Source organism: Perognathus longimembris, chromosome 2 (genome assembly GCF_023159225.1).
Source record: "Perognathus longimembris pacificus isolate PPM17 chromosome 2, ASM2315922v1, whole genome shotgun sequence".
NCBI lineage: Eukaryota > Metazoa > Chordata > Mammalia > Rodentia > Heteromyidae > Perognathus > Perognathus longimembris.
In genome coordinates, this window is record NC_063162.1 from 82549350 (window position 1) to 82564279 (window position 14930).

A 14930-nucleotide genomic window follows, 5' to 3' on the forward strand; every position below is an offset into this window, starting at 1 on the left:
ATTAAAGCATATGGAAGAAATATATAATTTGACCTATTTTTGGCACTAAATTTGTAGATTACTGAAGTTTGAATAGGCCTTTCAGGTTAAAAAATAAGTGTAGGCTAGGTGCTAGTGGCACACACCTGTAATCCTAGTTACTCAGGAGGCTGAGATCTGAGGATGGCAGTTCAAAGCCAGCCCAGGCAGAAAAAGTCCCCATGAGACTCTTATCTCCAATTAAACACTCAAAAACTATGTGGAGCTGTGGCTCAAAGTGATAGAGCCTTGGGCAAAAGAGCTCAGGGACAGCACCTAGACCCTGAGCAAGATCCACTACAAAAAAAAAAGTGTAGAAAATATGAGACATTAATAAAAATGGTGAGCAACAATAAGAATAGAGGCCTGAACAAGGTACCAGCTCACACCTATAATTCTAGCCACTCAAGAGGTGAGATCTGAGGATCACGTCTCAAAGCCAGCTGGGGCAGGAAAGTTGTGAGACTTTTATCTTCAAATACCCAGGAAAAGGCCAGAAATGGAAATGTGTTCTCCGCGGTGCACCTGCCTTGAGCAAAAAAGGTACCAAGCTCTGAATTCAAGCCCCAGTACAGGCATACACACAAAACAAAAACAGAGGTCTGGATGCTAAGAGACAAAGCTATCTTCTTTCTGATTAGATTTTGTTATTTTGTTTTTATTTCTTAAGTTCAGATTTCCTTTTTTAAAAAATTGAGTTCTATTTTAATTCTTTAATTCGAAATAATTACTTATTTATTGTCAAAGTGATGTAGAGAGCGGGGTTACAGTTTCATATGTAAGGCAGTGGGTACATTTCTTGTACAATTTGTTACCACCTCCCTCATTTCTTTTTTCTTTTCTTTTCTTTTTTTTTTTTTGCCAGTCCTAGGCCTTGGACTAAGGGCCTGAGCACCGTCCCTGGCTTCTTTTTGCTCAAGGCTAGCACTCTGCCACTTGAACCACAGCAACACTTCTGGCCATTTTCTATATATGTGGTGCTGGGGAATTGAACCCATGGCTTCATGTATACGAGGCAAGCACTCTTGCCACTAGGCCATACTCCCAGCCCCTCATTTCTTAGTTTAACTCTTTTTGTGCTGGTCCTGTGGCTTGAACTCAGGGACTTGTACTCTTTCTCGTTTTCTTTCTTTTTTTTTTCCCCTACACTTTGAAACATGGCTCCACTTTCAGCTTTTTACTGGCTAATTGGAGATAAGAATCTCACAGAATTTTCTGCCTAGGCTGACTTTGAACCACAATCCTCAGATTTCAGCCTCCTAAACAGAAGCATAGGCATAAGTCACCAGCACTGGCTATTTTTTTTATTAATATGTATTAAGATTCAAAGCAGATTTCAACAGACGCATATGGAAAATCAGAGTGGGTTAGGTCAGCAAGGTTCTGGGCTTTGTTGAGAAACTACCTGCACAAACAACACACACACACACACACACACACACACACACACACACACAGTCATTTTACAGCCAGTATCTAGTTTTCTCATATCAAGTTTTTTCACGACCCATAGACATGGTTTTCTCTGCTAATACCTGAATTGTTATTACTTTGAGAAGATGATCACATAAGAAATATTCAGTTTAACTGGCTTCAATCAGGCAATACCTTGCAGAGCCATGTAAACAGCTTTAAAATACTACTGATTCTCTTAACTTACACAGCCCCCAAACTGCCATTAAGGAGATGCTAGGAGCCAGTGCTGGGTCCTGGGGGGTGACACAATCAAATCCAGATTACAACCCTTGCCTGGGAAGAGCTTCCTTTCTTAAAAAAAAAAAAAAGGTGGGGGAGGGAGAGGGGAGAGAACCAACAAACCTAAAAAAGTAGAAACTGCACTTGATGGCAATAAATTATGCTGCATGAAAAATGAAGCAGATCCAGTAGATTAAGAATATCAGGGAGGCCAGGCGCCAGTGGCTCACACCTGTAATCATAGCTACTCAGGAGGATTGCAGTTTGAAGCCAGACAGGGCAGGAAAGACTTTTTTTTTTTCCTTTTTTTGTTGTTGCCAGTCCTGGCGCTTGGACTCAGGGCCTGAGCACTGTCCCTGGCTTCTTTTTGCTCAGTGGCTCTTCTGGCCTTTTCTATATATGTGGTGTTAAGGAATCAAACCCAGGGCTTCATGAGGTAAGCACTCTTGCCACTAGGCCATATTCCCAGCAGGAAAGACTCTTATTTGTAATTAACCATTTAAAAAAGAAGAAGAGAGCTGGGGATTTGGCCTAGTGGCAAGAGTGCTTGCTTCTTATACATGCACCACATATACAGAAAATGGCCAGAAGTGGCGCTGTGGCTCAAGTGGCAGAGTGCTAGCCTTGAGCAAAAGGGAAAGTGCTCAGGCTCTGAGTCCAAGGCCCAGGACTGGCAAAAAAAGAAGAAGAAGAAAGAAGAAAGAAGAAAGAAGAAAGGAGGAGGGAGGAGGGAGGAGGGAGGAGGGAGGAGGGAGGAGGGAGGAGGAGGAGGAGGAGGAGGAGGAGGAGGAGGAGGAGGAGGAGGAGGAGGAGGAGGAGGAGGAGGAGAAAAAGAAAACCAGAAATGGAGCTGTAAGTGCTAGAGCACTAGCCTTAAGTAAAAAAAGCTCAGAGACAGCACATATATATATACAAGGTTTAATATGCAGTTAATTACATTACAAGGCGTATTTCCTCTCTTCTGTTGGTGCAGCCCCCATGCCCATTGCAGATATGCTAAGGCTCTGTTGTGTTGAAAAGTGGCTTCTCTCATTCACTTGGAAGTTTGAGTTGACCTCATGTCTAACTCTCCTGAATATGTCATCATTTCTTTTATGGTTAGCAATGTTGGACTAAGATCTCTTTCTAGTTCCCATGTCTTCTGCCTGGGTAACACAGGGTTTGGTTAATGATTACTGCCACGGAAGTGCTCACGCTCACTTTTCAAGATCCATCTTGAAGCATCAGCCACATATACACATTGGTAAGTGTCAACTGATTATCTGCACCCTTCCCTCAAAGCACAGAGCCTCCTTAGTGCTTCCTTCATCAGCTCAAGAGCCACTCACTCTAAGCACACCCAGGCTCACCTGCAGTTCTGGCCTGGCTCTTTGGCATTCGAAGAACACACAATCACCTGTGGGGATGAGACTCTCACCCCTTTTCCCTCTGCTATTTTTTTCCCAATGCAACCGCTGGTAAATTGAGATACCATGCACATACCCACTGACATTCCAAACAACTGCAATTCTAAACAATATGTTAACTATAATTTCATGCTTAATTAAAAGCTGCAACTATTACCAGGTGGCCTACACCCTAAATAAACAGGTAAGTCACTGATGGTTTTCCTTGTCCCACTGAAGGAAATAAGACTAAAGTGACAGAATGTGAAAGGGACAAACCCAAATGAGTTTCAAATAATCATGAAGCATCTGTTTGAAAGTTAGAAGGCTTCAATGAGGACCCTGATACTCTGATGAGTGGCTGAGGAAATGAACCTTTCCATTTTTAGCACAAGTCCAGCTAAGATCTCAGCTTGGTGAACTGCTTACTTCGGAGTCTTTAAATGCTCTAGGTATTCCTCCCTGTTCTTACCCTGAAATCAAGGTCATCTGTGATGTCTGTAACATTTCTCCTCTTACTCACATACTCTTCCCTTTCAGATTCACGTCAGTGTGTCACATACATCTTTCTCAACTTGAAGTCGAACATCCACAAACCTAACTCTCACTTCCCATTCTGCCTCTCCATGTATGAAACATTTGGAGTTTGTACTACCTAAAGTAATTACTTCCAGCCTTATTACAGCATAATCTGATAGATTACATCTCTGTCCTTGGCTCTGGGACTCTGAACTACCCTTGGAAAATTCTTTCCATTTGAATAAGGTAGCAGTAAGTCTCATCCCCTCAGAACACTTTATATTAGTCGTAACTCAAGCAGGATGGCAGTAGTCACTTAGCACCTCACAGCTTCAAGTGTGGTAGCATTAGAGCACACACACTGGGAAAGCAGTGGTTATCGTCATTGTCTTAGAATAAAATTGCTGACAGCTTTAAATAGTACTTGGGCCTGTTGGTTAGAGTCATACCATACGTGGTCCTAGGACACAGCCAGGCATACAAACCTAAATGACCTAAATTTGGAGCCAGGTATCTTTTTTTTTTAAGTTTTTATTATAAAACTGATGTACAGAGAGGTTACAGTTTCATATGTTAGGCATTGGATACATTTCTTGTACTGTTTGTTACCTTGTCCCTCATAACCCCCTCCCCCCTCCCCCTTACCCTTTCCCCCCCTGAGGTGTTCAGTTCACTTACACCAAACAGTTTTGCAAGTATTGCTTTTGTAGTTGTTTCTCTTTTTTTACCCTTTGTCTCTCAATTTTGGTATTCCCTTTCAATTTCCTAGTTCTAATACCAGTATACACTGTTTCCAATATACTCAGATAAGATTACAGAGATAGTGTAGATACAATCACAGGAAGGTGATACAAGAACATCATCAATAGTAGAAGCTACAGATACACATGGGATGTTGAAAGTAGTTACAACTGTGATATAACAATCATTTCCATAACATGGAGTTCATTTCACTTAGCATCATCTTATGTGATCATAAGGGTATAGCTATTGGGCTCTTGTGATCCTCTGCTGTGACTTGCCTAAACCTGTGGAGCCAGGTATCTTTCCTTGACAAACAGTAGGTGTGTATGAGGGCCTGGGAATGGGAGGAGAGAGTTGTTTGTTTTTTCTAAGCCATTTTAAAAATAATTTATTGAGGCATAATTGATACACAAAGAGCTTTATGTATTTAATGCTTGCAATTTGATGAGTTTTGACGTATGCTGACACCATAGGATCACTGTAGTGAAGGAAATAGACATACTTTGATCACCTTAACATTTTACATCTGTGAATATTTAACACTTTGTGTGTGTGTGTGTGTGTGTGTGTGTGTGTTAAACTGTAATCTCTGCAAACACAAAGTTTTAGGCCTTTCTGTCTGGCTATCAAATAAAAAACATTACGCCTTTTTTTGTGTGTTTTTTTTTCCTCTCAGTCTCAGTTGACAATTTCATGTATCAGAACCTTCCTCTCTGACCTGATGTGGTTTTTCCCAACAGGCAGTGATTAGGGATGGACTTGTCTGTTGAGACACTCATATTGAGATGACCCTTTAACTTTGATTTGGCAAACTTTGGTACTTAATCATTTCAAAGTGCTTAAGATTGCCGAGGGGTCATTCATTTAGAGACCTATTTCATTAGTAGGAGACACTTCACACTTGCATAAACCAATAATGTTTGTATGTATAATGGTGTCATATGAGATTTGTCTAAGAAAAATTTACTAGAGTTTCTACCATGAGAAAAAAATATTATAAATGTATGTTATAAATCATATATCTAACAAGCCAAATGGATTTAAAAGTGCTAGTTTTCTTGCCATTGTAACTTTGAATAGCCCAGCTGCAGTCAGGGATGAGATGAGTGGGATGAGGGCCTGAAGTCCCTCAGATTACTGCGGCCGTCACTAACTCCAAGGCTTTCAAAACTACCCTCGTGTTCCTAGGGTGATTGTTTTCTTCTTTACTCCTCTTAGTAAATCACTAAAATCAGTTTTAAAGCCAGACATTGGTGGCTCATTCCTAAAATCCTAGCTATTCAGAAGGAGCAGTTCAAAGGCAGGAAAGATTGTGAGATTTTTATCCCTAATTAACCATCAAAACAAAACAACAACAAAAAGCCAGAAGTGAAACCATCAATCCCATTTCTCCTGCATCTGCATTCTGTACTGGGTGGAGAGAAAGAACTCCAGACTCCTAGATGGTATCACTGTATCTCTGGACCTGCCCTTCACCTTTCAAAAATCAGCTCTGTGAGCTCTTTCCCACTACCAGCTCCAAGTCCTCCCCTATGCATCCTCCTCCTCCCTTGACAGGGTCTCCATTCACACAGTTCTGCACATTCACAATATTGTCATGAATTTTTAAAGGCATCTGTTTTACACAAAAGGAACTGAATAGCTAGCCCATTTATTTCCTCTATTTCTAGCTCAACTGCCTAGCCTAGTTTCTGGCACATGCTATAAATGCTTTACCTTAAGCAGAAGTGATGCTATAGGAGGCAGAGCCTCACCACAGCTGGTAACAATTCACTAACGTACATGAACCACAAGAATACAAAGGTTCAAACTACACAGCTGGTAAGAGATGGTGTGAGCCATGTTGATCTCACTTGGTGACAGCCTATTACATTATGATACTCTCAAAAGAAAGCATGCTGGCAGTACTAAGAGATCAAAGAAGCATAATCTTTGATTTGGCAATCTCTGCCAGTTCATCCTACAACAAAAATAATTTCTAGCACATAAAGGCACAATATGTAGGACGATGTTTGTAAAGTTCTGGAAGTACATTGTAATCCCTTCCAAACTGCTGGGACTCAGAACTGTTTGCATTCCTGAATGATAAGATATAGACCACTATGTATTACATAAAACACCTGTGTAGACACATAAAGTATCCTAACACCTGGAATTTTGAAAAGTGTATAAACAGCTTCATGTCTGCTTCAATCTGCTCTTGCTGCCAAGTAAACTGAAAAGCTGTTCATGAGCACTGACATTAAACTCTGGAAATGTCGGTTACCAGTTGTGAGCATTCAACAGAAAACAGCAATAACAAATAAAAATCCCCCAAACTAGAGTCTCAATTGACAATTATAAGGGAAAGTGAGAATGACTGATGATGCATCCCCAGGGATTATCCTGTCACTATCAAAAAGAGTATGGTTGCTTTGCATAAATATTTAGAAGAATTTTATGATACATAGTCAATTTTTCCAAAGCCACAAATGTGTTTACATAATATCACATTTCAGAGATCTATCAAGGACAACCTCCCCGGCCCGGGTTGTCCCTGAGCCTCTTTGTACTCTACCACTTGAGCCATAAGGGCCATTTGTGGCTTTTTCTGAGTAGTTTATTGGAGACGAGAGTTTCTGGGCTTTCCTGCCAAAGGCTGGCTTCGAACTTCCATGTTGAGATCTCAGCCTCCTGAGTAGCTAGGATTATCGGCATGAGCCACTGGTGCCTGGCTACCAATGACTCTTATGTAAATCAGTAAATTATTTCTTCATGTTAAGGGAGGGGGGGGGGAGAGAAAAGATCTCTAACTTATACCAGAAATCTTTAATGATAAACTCAACCAGAATATAGGGACAAAAGAAACTGTGCATCATCAGACCAGACTCCCTGTAGTCCCTTCGGGCTGCTAACCAAAGTCTGTGTTCAGATGTCTCATCCCTCACAGCAGAGAGGCAGGGCTTAGAAAAGGGAGTAAGAAGGAATCATAACGTTCTTCACCCTGTGTGGCCCTCAGGTCTCCAGTGCTGCTGACAGGGAAGGCCTTTGCAGCTGGCATCCTTCAGGCCCAATGTCTTGACAAAGGAGGGCCTGTGCTGGAAATGGATGCTGGGTCTGATACTGGTACCTCCCATTCTTAACAGGCAAAGGGTCCCATTTGGGCACTTCAGCTCTGCAAAGCTTCTCTCTGGAATCTAAATCTGACACCTATGAACAATACTTTGCTCACTTACAGCATTAATTATTCACAGCAGAGAAATGAACCCAGAGAGAGAGAGAGAAAGAGAGAGAAAGAGAGAGAGAACCACATAGGGTAATGTAAGTCCTTTAAAAGAAATGTACAAACATACAGGGTAACATATATAGGGTTTTATGCATATACACACAAACTACCTAAAGGATGGTATTCTTAGGGGAGGAATCCAAAGGAACAACTACTGAGCTGCTGATAAATAAAATGAATACCAGGAAGCAGCAACATGTTTTGTTTTTTTCCTTGGGGGGGGTGGACAAAAGGAAGGAAGAATGAAGGGTGAGCAATGTCATCATTATATTCAATGTATATTACATAAAAATAGAACTATGTAACTTGAAGGTAGGGATGGAAACAATAATGTAGGAGAATAATAGACGGGGTGACATTGATCAAGATGCACTCTACTCATAGCCTGAATTGTCACCTCTTTGTACAACCACTAAATAATAGTAAAAGGCTTGACAGTTTAAACAGGGCTTAGGTATAGGAACTGACCAAAACTGATAGGCAGAGAAGCACTAGAATAAACATGCTTTGCCAGTGCAAAGACAGGCCAGGGACCATGACCTCAGAGGCAGGTGCTGAGGGACATACCACTTTCATATTATGTATCTTATCTCCCTCTTATCTTTCATCAAAATGCTACCCATCTACCTGTTCTTTCCATTCTCTCCCTTTAGGGATACAGATAATAGATTCCCTAAAGTGTCACTCCCTTGACTTCAAATAAGATGCTATGCATTCTTTCCTTCAAAGACACTGAGATCAGAATCACCAACTAAGAAAAACAAGCCCAAAGAAGGCCAGTGCTCTTGCTCTTTGCCTCTGCTCCAAACATGTGGCAGACAGTGGTGATGTGACTCAATCATGCAAAAGAACTCTGAAGATATTACAGGCCCAAGGGAATGGCTGAGTCTCTATGTGTGTCAATCATTTCACTGCCAGCTCTTTAGGGCTCTTTTAAATCATCTATGTCCAGTCAAGAAGTCTCAATAACTAGCTGGGCATTGTGTACATACCTATAACCTCAGTACTTGTAAAGATGAAGTAAGAGGATTCAAAACTTAAGGGCAGGCTGGAGTCCAACATAGTGAAACCCTATTTCATGAGGGAAAAAAGAATCAACCACTTCTAACCTATCTTCAGCTTTCTGGAGGAAATCAGAATCATTTCTAGTCATAAAGAGTAAGAAACTAGCTGGGTGCTGGTAGCTTATGCCTATAATCCCAGTTCTTCAGAAGACTGAGATCTGAAGACTGAGGTTCAAAGCCAGCCCATGCAGAAAAGTTCATGAGATTCTTCTTTCAATTAATCAGCAAAAAACTGGAAGTGGGGGTGGGGGCTCAAGTAGTAGCCTTGAGTAAAAAAAAGCCATGCAAGAGCTTGAAGCCCTGAGTTCAAGCCCCAGTACTGCCACTGAAAAGGAGGAGAGAGGGGGGGAGGGAGGGGAGGGAAGGAGGGAGGAAGGGAGGAAGGGAGGGAGGGAGGGAGGGAGGGGAGGGAAGGAGGGAAGGAGGGAGGGAGGGAGGGAGGGAAGGAGGAAGGAAGGAAGGAAGGAAGGAAGGAAGGAAGGAAGGAAGGAAGGAAGGAAGGAAGGAAGGAAGGAAGGAAGGAAGGAAGGAAGGAAGGAAGGAGACGGAAGGAAGAGAAACTGGCATGTTCAGTCCATTAGCTTTCTCTGGAATGGATAAATGTCCTATAATAGTGAAAAGGCTCCAGCCCAGCCCTACCAGAATGTCTAAAGCCCAGTGAATAGGCGCAGGATCCTAGATCACACCCTCAGTGCCTAACTATGGGATTAGCACCTTTGCCAATGTCCAATTTAGTACCTCGATCTGTAAAAGATTCCTTGCTTTGAAAGGAAATACCAAGTAACTTAGTTGCTTTCAATTTGGCAAACAGGATGGACCCTGAAGAAGCTAAACTCCATCTCACATTTTGTTTCTTATCTCTACTGTGACAAATGAGCCTGTTCAGTCATTTATCTTTTATTCTCTAGGCTATGAATTATTCTGAACAGCCAGTGAAGAGTCTCATGGAAGATACACGCAGGATACATCCTGAACAATTATCCAGTCTAAGGAGGGAACTGGAGCACTTAAAAGGTTAGGAGATTAGCAAACAGATGATAGAGTTGGGCCAGAGAAGGTATTTTGAAAACACTTCACATCAGCAAAGAATACTGTCCGATCTCTCTTTTCTTTTCCAACCCTCCTATAGGCCATCATTTGTTTCAGTTACTAAATATATACTGAATACCTTCTATGAGCCTGGCTCTGTGTTAACACAGAATACAGTGAAAAAAAACAGGAACAGAAAACCTGTGTCCTGGATAAACCCTCAGTCCAGGAAGAACATAACACCAATTATTATTGCAGCAACAGTAAATCCCCAAGAAGAAACAGGAGGATCACACCTCTTTCCTGGAAAGGGGCAAAGACCCTCACCAAAGATCTTACACTGTCACACAGGATCACCTACTGACTTTATCTAAGCTTCTTCTTGATAAAAAAAAAAATCTACAATGACATTGCAAATGTTAATCACAATATAGACATTCCACACCGTTATTGAGTCATATCTCTTATGTCATATGGATGACAGTACTTTCTCCTCACAGAAACGCAACCAGTAAGTGCTAAGACTCTATCTACTTCATGCAGATCAGTAAAGCCTGAGGATCACTGAGCTGGGGACTGCAGGGTGAGGCTGAGAATGACTTCCTCCTGTCCGGTGGTAGCATGGGACGTTCCCTCCATACCCAAAGCAATACTGGGTACAGAATCTACAACAGGTAGGAGCTCTCTGTCATCAGATATCACCTGAGATGGTCACAGCACTTGCTTCAAGACACCTGTGTGTCTCAGTGAGCTCACAGAGATGACACTGCATTCAGCCTCTTGACAAATGCCACCTGTGTTTATGACACTTTCTGAACTGGCAAGAAGAGAAGTTCTTTCAATTGGTATCTGAAGAGCCATAGGATATGCTACATGGCCAGCTCCTCCGCTGTCTTCTCTTTTTTATTTTGTTCTTTTTTCATAAGAACTTGAACTTGGTACCTAGTGCTTGGCTGACGCTCTACCATCTGAGCGACGTTTCCAACCCCTTTCTTCTCATCTCTTGTCTGAGAGAAACCTACATGAGTTTAAGAATCAGAATGTTGAAATGAAATCCAGAAATACACACAGTCTTAGGAGAAGGGATGTCATCTGGGATTTCTGGTGAGACAAATAAAATTAGACTTTGAAATGTCAGGGTACATTATAAGACATTCTCAACCTACATGTTCTCTCCCCAATGAATTCCATGTGGCAAGTTTTAATCACAAAACAGAGAGAGGTGTTTTGAAATGTATTTTCTACAAGGGAAAAAAAAAATCTAGCCAGGTGTCAGTGGCTCATGCCTGTAATCCTAGCTACTCAGGGGGCTGAGATCTGAGAATCATGGTTCAAAACCAGCCCAGGCAGGAAACTCCATGAGACTTTTGTTTTCTTGGTACATAATACTTAATGTTTATTCTAGACATTATATAGAACATATATACAAATAGTCTCATATAGTACTCAAATAGTTTAAATTTAGTGTGTGGACTTGCCAGTTTACAGTGCCTAAGGAAAGAGAACAACTACTGTTATCTGAACTTTATAAAAATGAGAAGTTCTGGGCTGGGAATATGGCTTAGTGGCAAGAGTGCTCTCCTCCTATACATGAAGCCCTGGGTTCGATTCCCCAGCACCACATATATAGAAAATGGCCAGAAGTGGCGCTGTGTGGCTCAAGTGGCAGAGTGCTAGCCTTAAGCCAAAAGAAGCCAGGGACAGTGCTCAGGCCCTGAGTCCAAGGCCCAGGACTGCGGGGGGGGGGGGGGGGGGAAGAAAAGGAAAGAAAAATGAGAAGTTCAGCACTTTCTTTACATTGAGTCAAATGCCCTTCAGAGTATTTTCTATCATTTTAGTACATTCATTCAATAGAGGAAAAAAATAGGATTTGCATTTATTTCAGTCTCAAGAATTGCTACCTTTCAGCTAAAATAAACTACATTTAATGCAGTCTTAATTAGACTATAAATCTGTTATGAATTACTCAGCCTAAATTAAACTAAATATAAATCCCTATACCAACACACTAAAGTATTTAGTTTAACAGGGTCTGTTAGTCACCACTACCTTCTATCTTTTTCTTTTCTAAATGTACTCTGCCCTAGCCTTCACTTATCACACGCATTTTATTCCACCAAACATCATTTCTCAGGATCACCAGACTTGAATAACCATTAAGCCTGTGTAGACCTTTCCAAGGTGTTTATCTCACCTTATTTGGTTAGTACTAGAATGTCCCACACAGATGCAAAAGTGGTTTATTTCTTTAAAATGAAAGATCCAAGGCTATCAGTGACTACTAGGTTAACCACTTAGTGAAAATACATCAGAAACTCTTATCCTCATGTTCACTAACTGGATCATAATAAACTACCACTCTGTCACTTATTTAAGGTTTACAGATTATTTAAAAAATCAAAATGGCTTCTTATAACTTGATGATCCTTTCCAAATACTTGACAATTCAACTACATATCTCTCTCCAAAGAAAAATCCAAACATACTTTTTCCTTACCTAAAAACATTACAAGAGGCTAAACGGTAGTTAGGATTTTTTGACCTTGAAACTTCTAGGAAATAAGTACACTATAAAATTAATTGGTTACTTCTTCAAGTCAAATTCCATGAGACTCTTATCTCCAATTAAAAACCAGAAAACTGGAAGTGGCACCATGGCTCAAGTGTTAGAGTAGCTCTCTATAGTTAGGATAGCCTTGAGCTGAAGAGCTCAGGGATATTGCCCAGGCCTAGAGTTCAAGTCCCATGACCAACAACAACAACAAAAATCTGTACATAGAAGAATCTATACATTTTGAATCAATATCTCTAGGGAATTATCTATTTTGAAGAATCCTGTCTAAAGTACCCAGAAGAAATGAAAAAGCGAGAGAGATTTGAAGTATATTTTTAAAATTCAAATCTAGTACTTTTTTTTTTTTGTCCTAGTAGGGGGACTTCAATTCAGGTCCTGGATCCTGTTCCTTAACTTTTCTTGTTTAAGGCTGGTGCCCTACCACTTGAACACAGCACCACTTTTGACTTCTTTGTGAAGTTTATTTTTTTAATGAGATCTGTTATGACATGTTTTATAATGTAATACAATTTTATATATGCTTCAAAAATAGCTAGGCAAGCTGGGAATATGGCCTAGTGGTAGAGTGATCGCCTCATATACATGAAGCCCTGGGTTTGATTCCTCAGCACCACATATATAGAAAAAGCCAGAAATGGCACTGTGGTTCAAATAGTAAAGTGCCAGCCTTGGGCAAAAAGAAGCCAGGGACAGTGCTCAGGCCCTAAGTTCAAGCCCCAGGACTGGCAAAACAAACAAAAAAAAAAGGCTAGGCAATCTCAAATTACCATGCTACAACCATGTAAGACCCAACTATCTCCCATTCCTTAGTCTTATTCATTCCTTAGTCTTATTCACAGACTTGTGGCAGGCACACAGCAAATACCTATGGATTGAGTAAATTAAGTGCACTGGTCAATGCCCGTAGGGCAGCACCATGTAAACTAATGTGCTTGGAGATGCCAGGGCTGAGCAGTACAAACACGTCACATTATCAGCCTGGTACTTGACCCTTGACCAGGTGCTGGACAACAAACAGAGCCTAGGCTTGATTTTCATCTGCACAACCTTCAGTGCTAACTGTAGAAGCCACACAGGTGGTTCCCTCCACGGGTGTCTGTGGGGTGGGGGGGCTGGGGATTGCCTTCTTCAGGCCCAGCACTTCTACTGGGAGCTGTAATCTTCCTGTGGCTACTCCATGGCCAGCAGAAAATCTATCCTTGAGCCTTGGGAGAGACAAACATGGATAGAGTAGAATACAGCTAAGTAATTCTCATTCCCCTAGAATAAAAATTTTCCACTACCCCAACTTGATGAGCAGCAGTAAGAAAAGCCTCTCAATGTTAAAATGCTAATTATCCTTGTAGCCTAGGGTGTGGATATGCATGCTGTCTGCCTGAAGAAAGCATCTCTACTCCTTCGCACTTCATTAGGCTCAGGAGACCAGGATACAAACATCCTTTGCACATGCAGGAAAATGGAAAATTTGAATATGCATATTAGCCTTGGGTATGCAGATTCATATGTGGTTTCAGTGCTCTACTTTACAAAGGAAGAAACTACCTGACAAGGTAAAAAACAGGTAACTAGCAAGAGCAATTGGTTCAATTTATTCATTTATTCATACTTAGTGTGTTGGCACTCAGGGCCTCCATCTCTTGCTCAGCTTCTTTGCTCATCACTGGTGCTCTACTCTTGAGCTGTGTCTCCACTTTTGGCTCTCTTTTTGCTAGTTAATTGGAGATAAGAGTCTTTGGAGGGCTGGAACTGAATCTGGATTCTCAGATCTCAGCCTCCTAAGTAAACCGGATCATAGGTGCAAGCCACCAGCAGGCCAGTTGGTTCACCTGGTAATTGCTCATTTTGCTGAATTTCACTTTGAATAACAAAACAGTGATAGAGGGCTGGGGATATGGCCTAGTGGCAACAGTGCTTGCCTCGTATACATGAGGCCCTGGGTTCGATTCCCCAGCACCACATATACAGAAAATGACCAGAAGTGGCACTGTGGCTCAAGTGGCAGAGTGCTAGCCTTGAGCAAGAAGAAGCCAGGGACAGTGCTCAGGCCCTGAGTCCAAGCCCCAGGACTGGCCAAAACAAAAAAAACAAAACAAACAAAACAGTGATAGAGCAAATATTTGAGCACTGATCTTTTTTTTTTTTTACACACTTGAAGAAGCCATACTTAATGAAAGAGTGCCAGGATACAATTAATAAAGACAAGGAGAGCAAGCTGATAGAAAATAAGCTGCACAAACATAAACAGGTATGAAGCAATAATCCCTGTGCCCAGCACTGGGATTCAATAAATTTACAGGCTATAAATATGGCTCTTCCTGGGAGCACTCAGGGACATACAATATGATATCCAGAGTGCTTTCGGCTTTCCAGGGACTATGATATTAAAGACCACAAATTCATGTCATGGCATAGGGCAATTATTACCCTATGCAAAACTCTCAATAATGGCTGCCTATCATCATTTCTATCCTGAGGTTTTCACTACAGTGACTCAGCCTTTTTCCCCCCACATAATTAGCACATTTGGGGAGTTCTAGATCCTTCTCTCACCATTGGAAAAAATGACAGGGAAAAGGAAAACCACAAGGAAATGAGAAGGTCTGGGTGACATGGTTTTTCTTCATATATTATTTTTC

At 41.3% G+C, this 14930-nt stretch overlaps 1 protein-coding gene and 1 long non-coding RNA gene across 2 annotated transcripts in view; one reads left to right on the forward strand and one right to left on the reverse strand.

Moving 5' to 3' along the window:
- The window catches only part of Vopp1 (VOPP1 WW domain binding protein), an 85571-nt gene that overhangs the window by 21541 nt on the left and 49100 nt on the right, over window positions 1–14930 (reverse strand). The window lies entirely within an intron of this gene.
- On the forward strand, window positions 11150–11575 carry LOC125346763. Its single transcript, XR_007210029.1, has 2 exons — window positions 11150–11259; window positions 11500–11575. It is a non-coding gene; the product is annotated as an uncharacterized LOC125346763 (long non-coding RNA).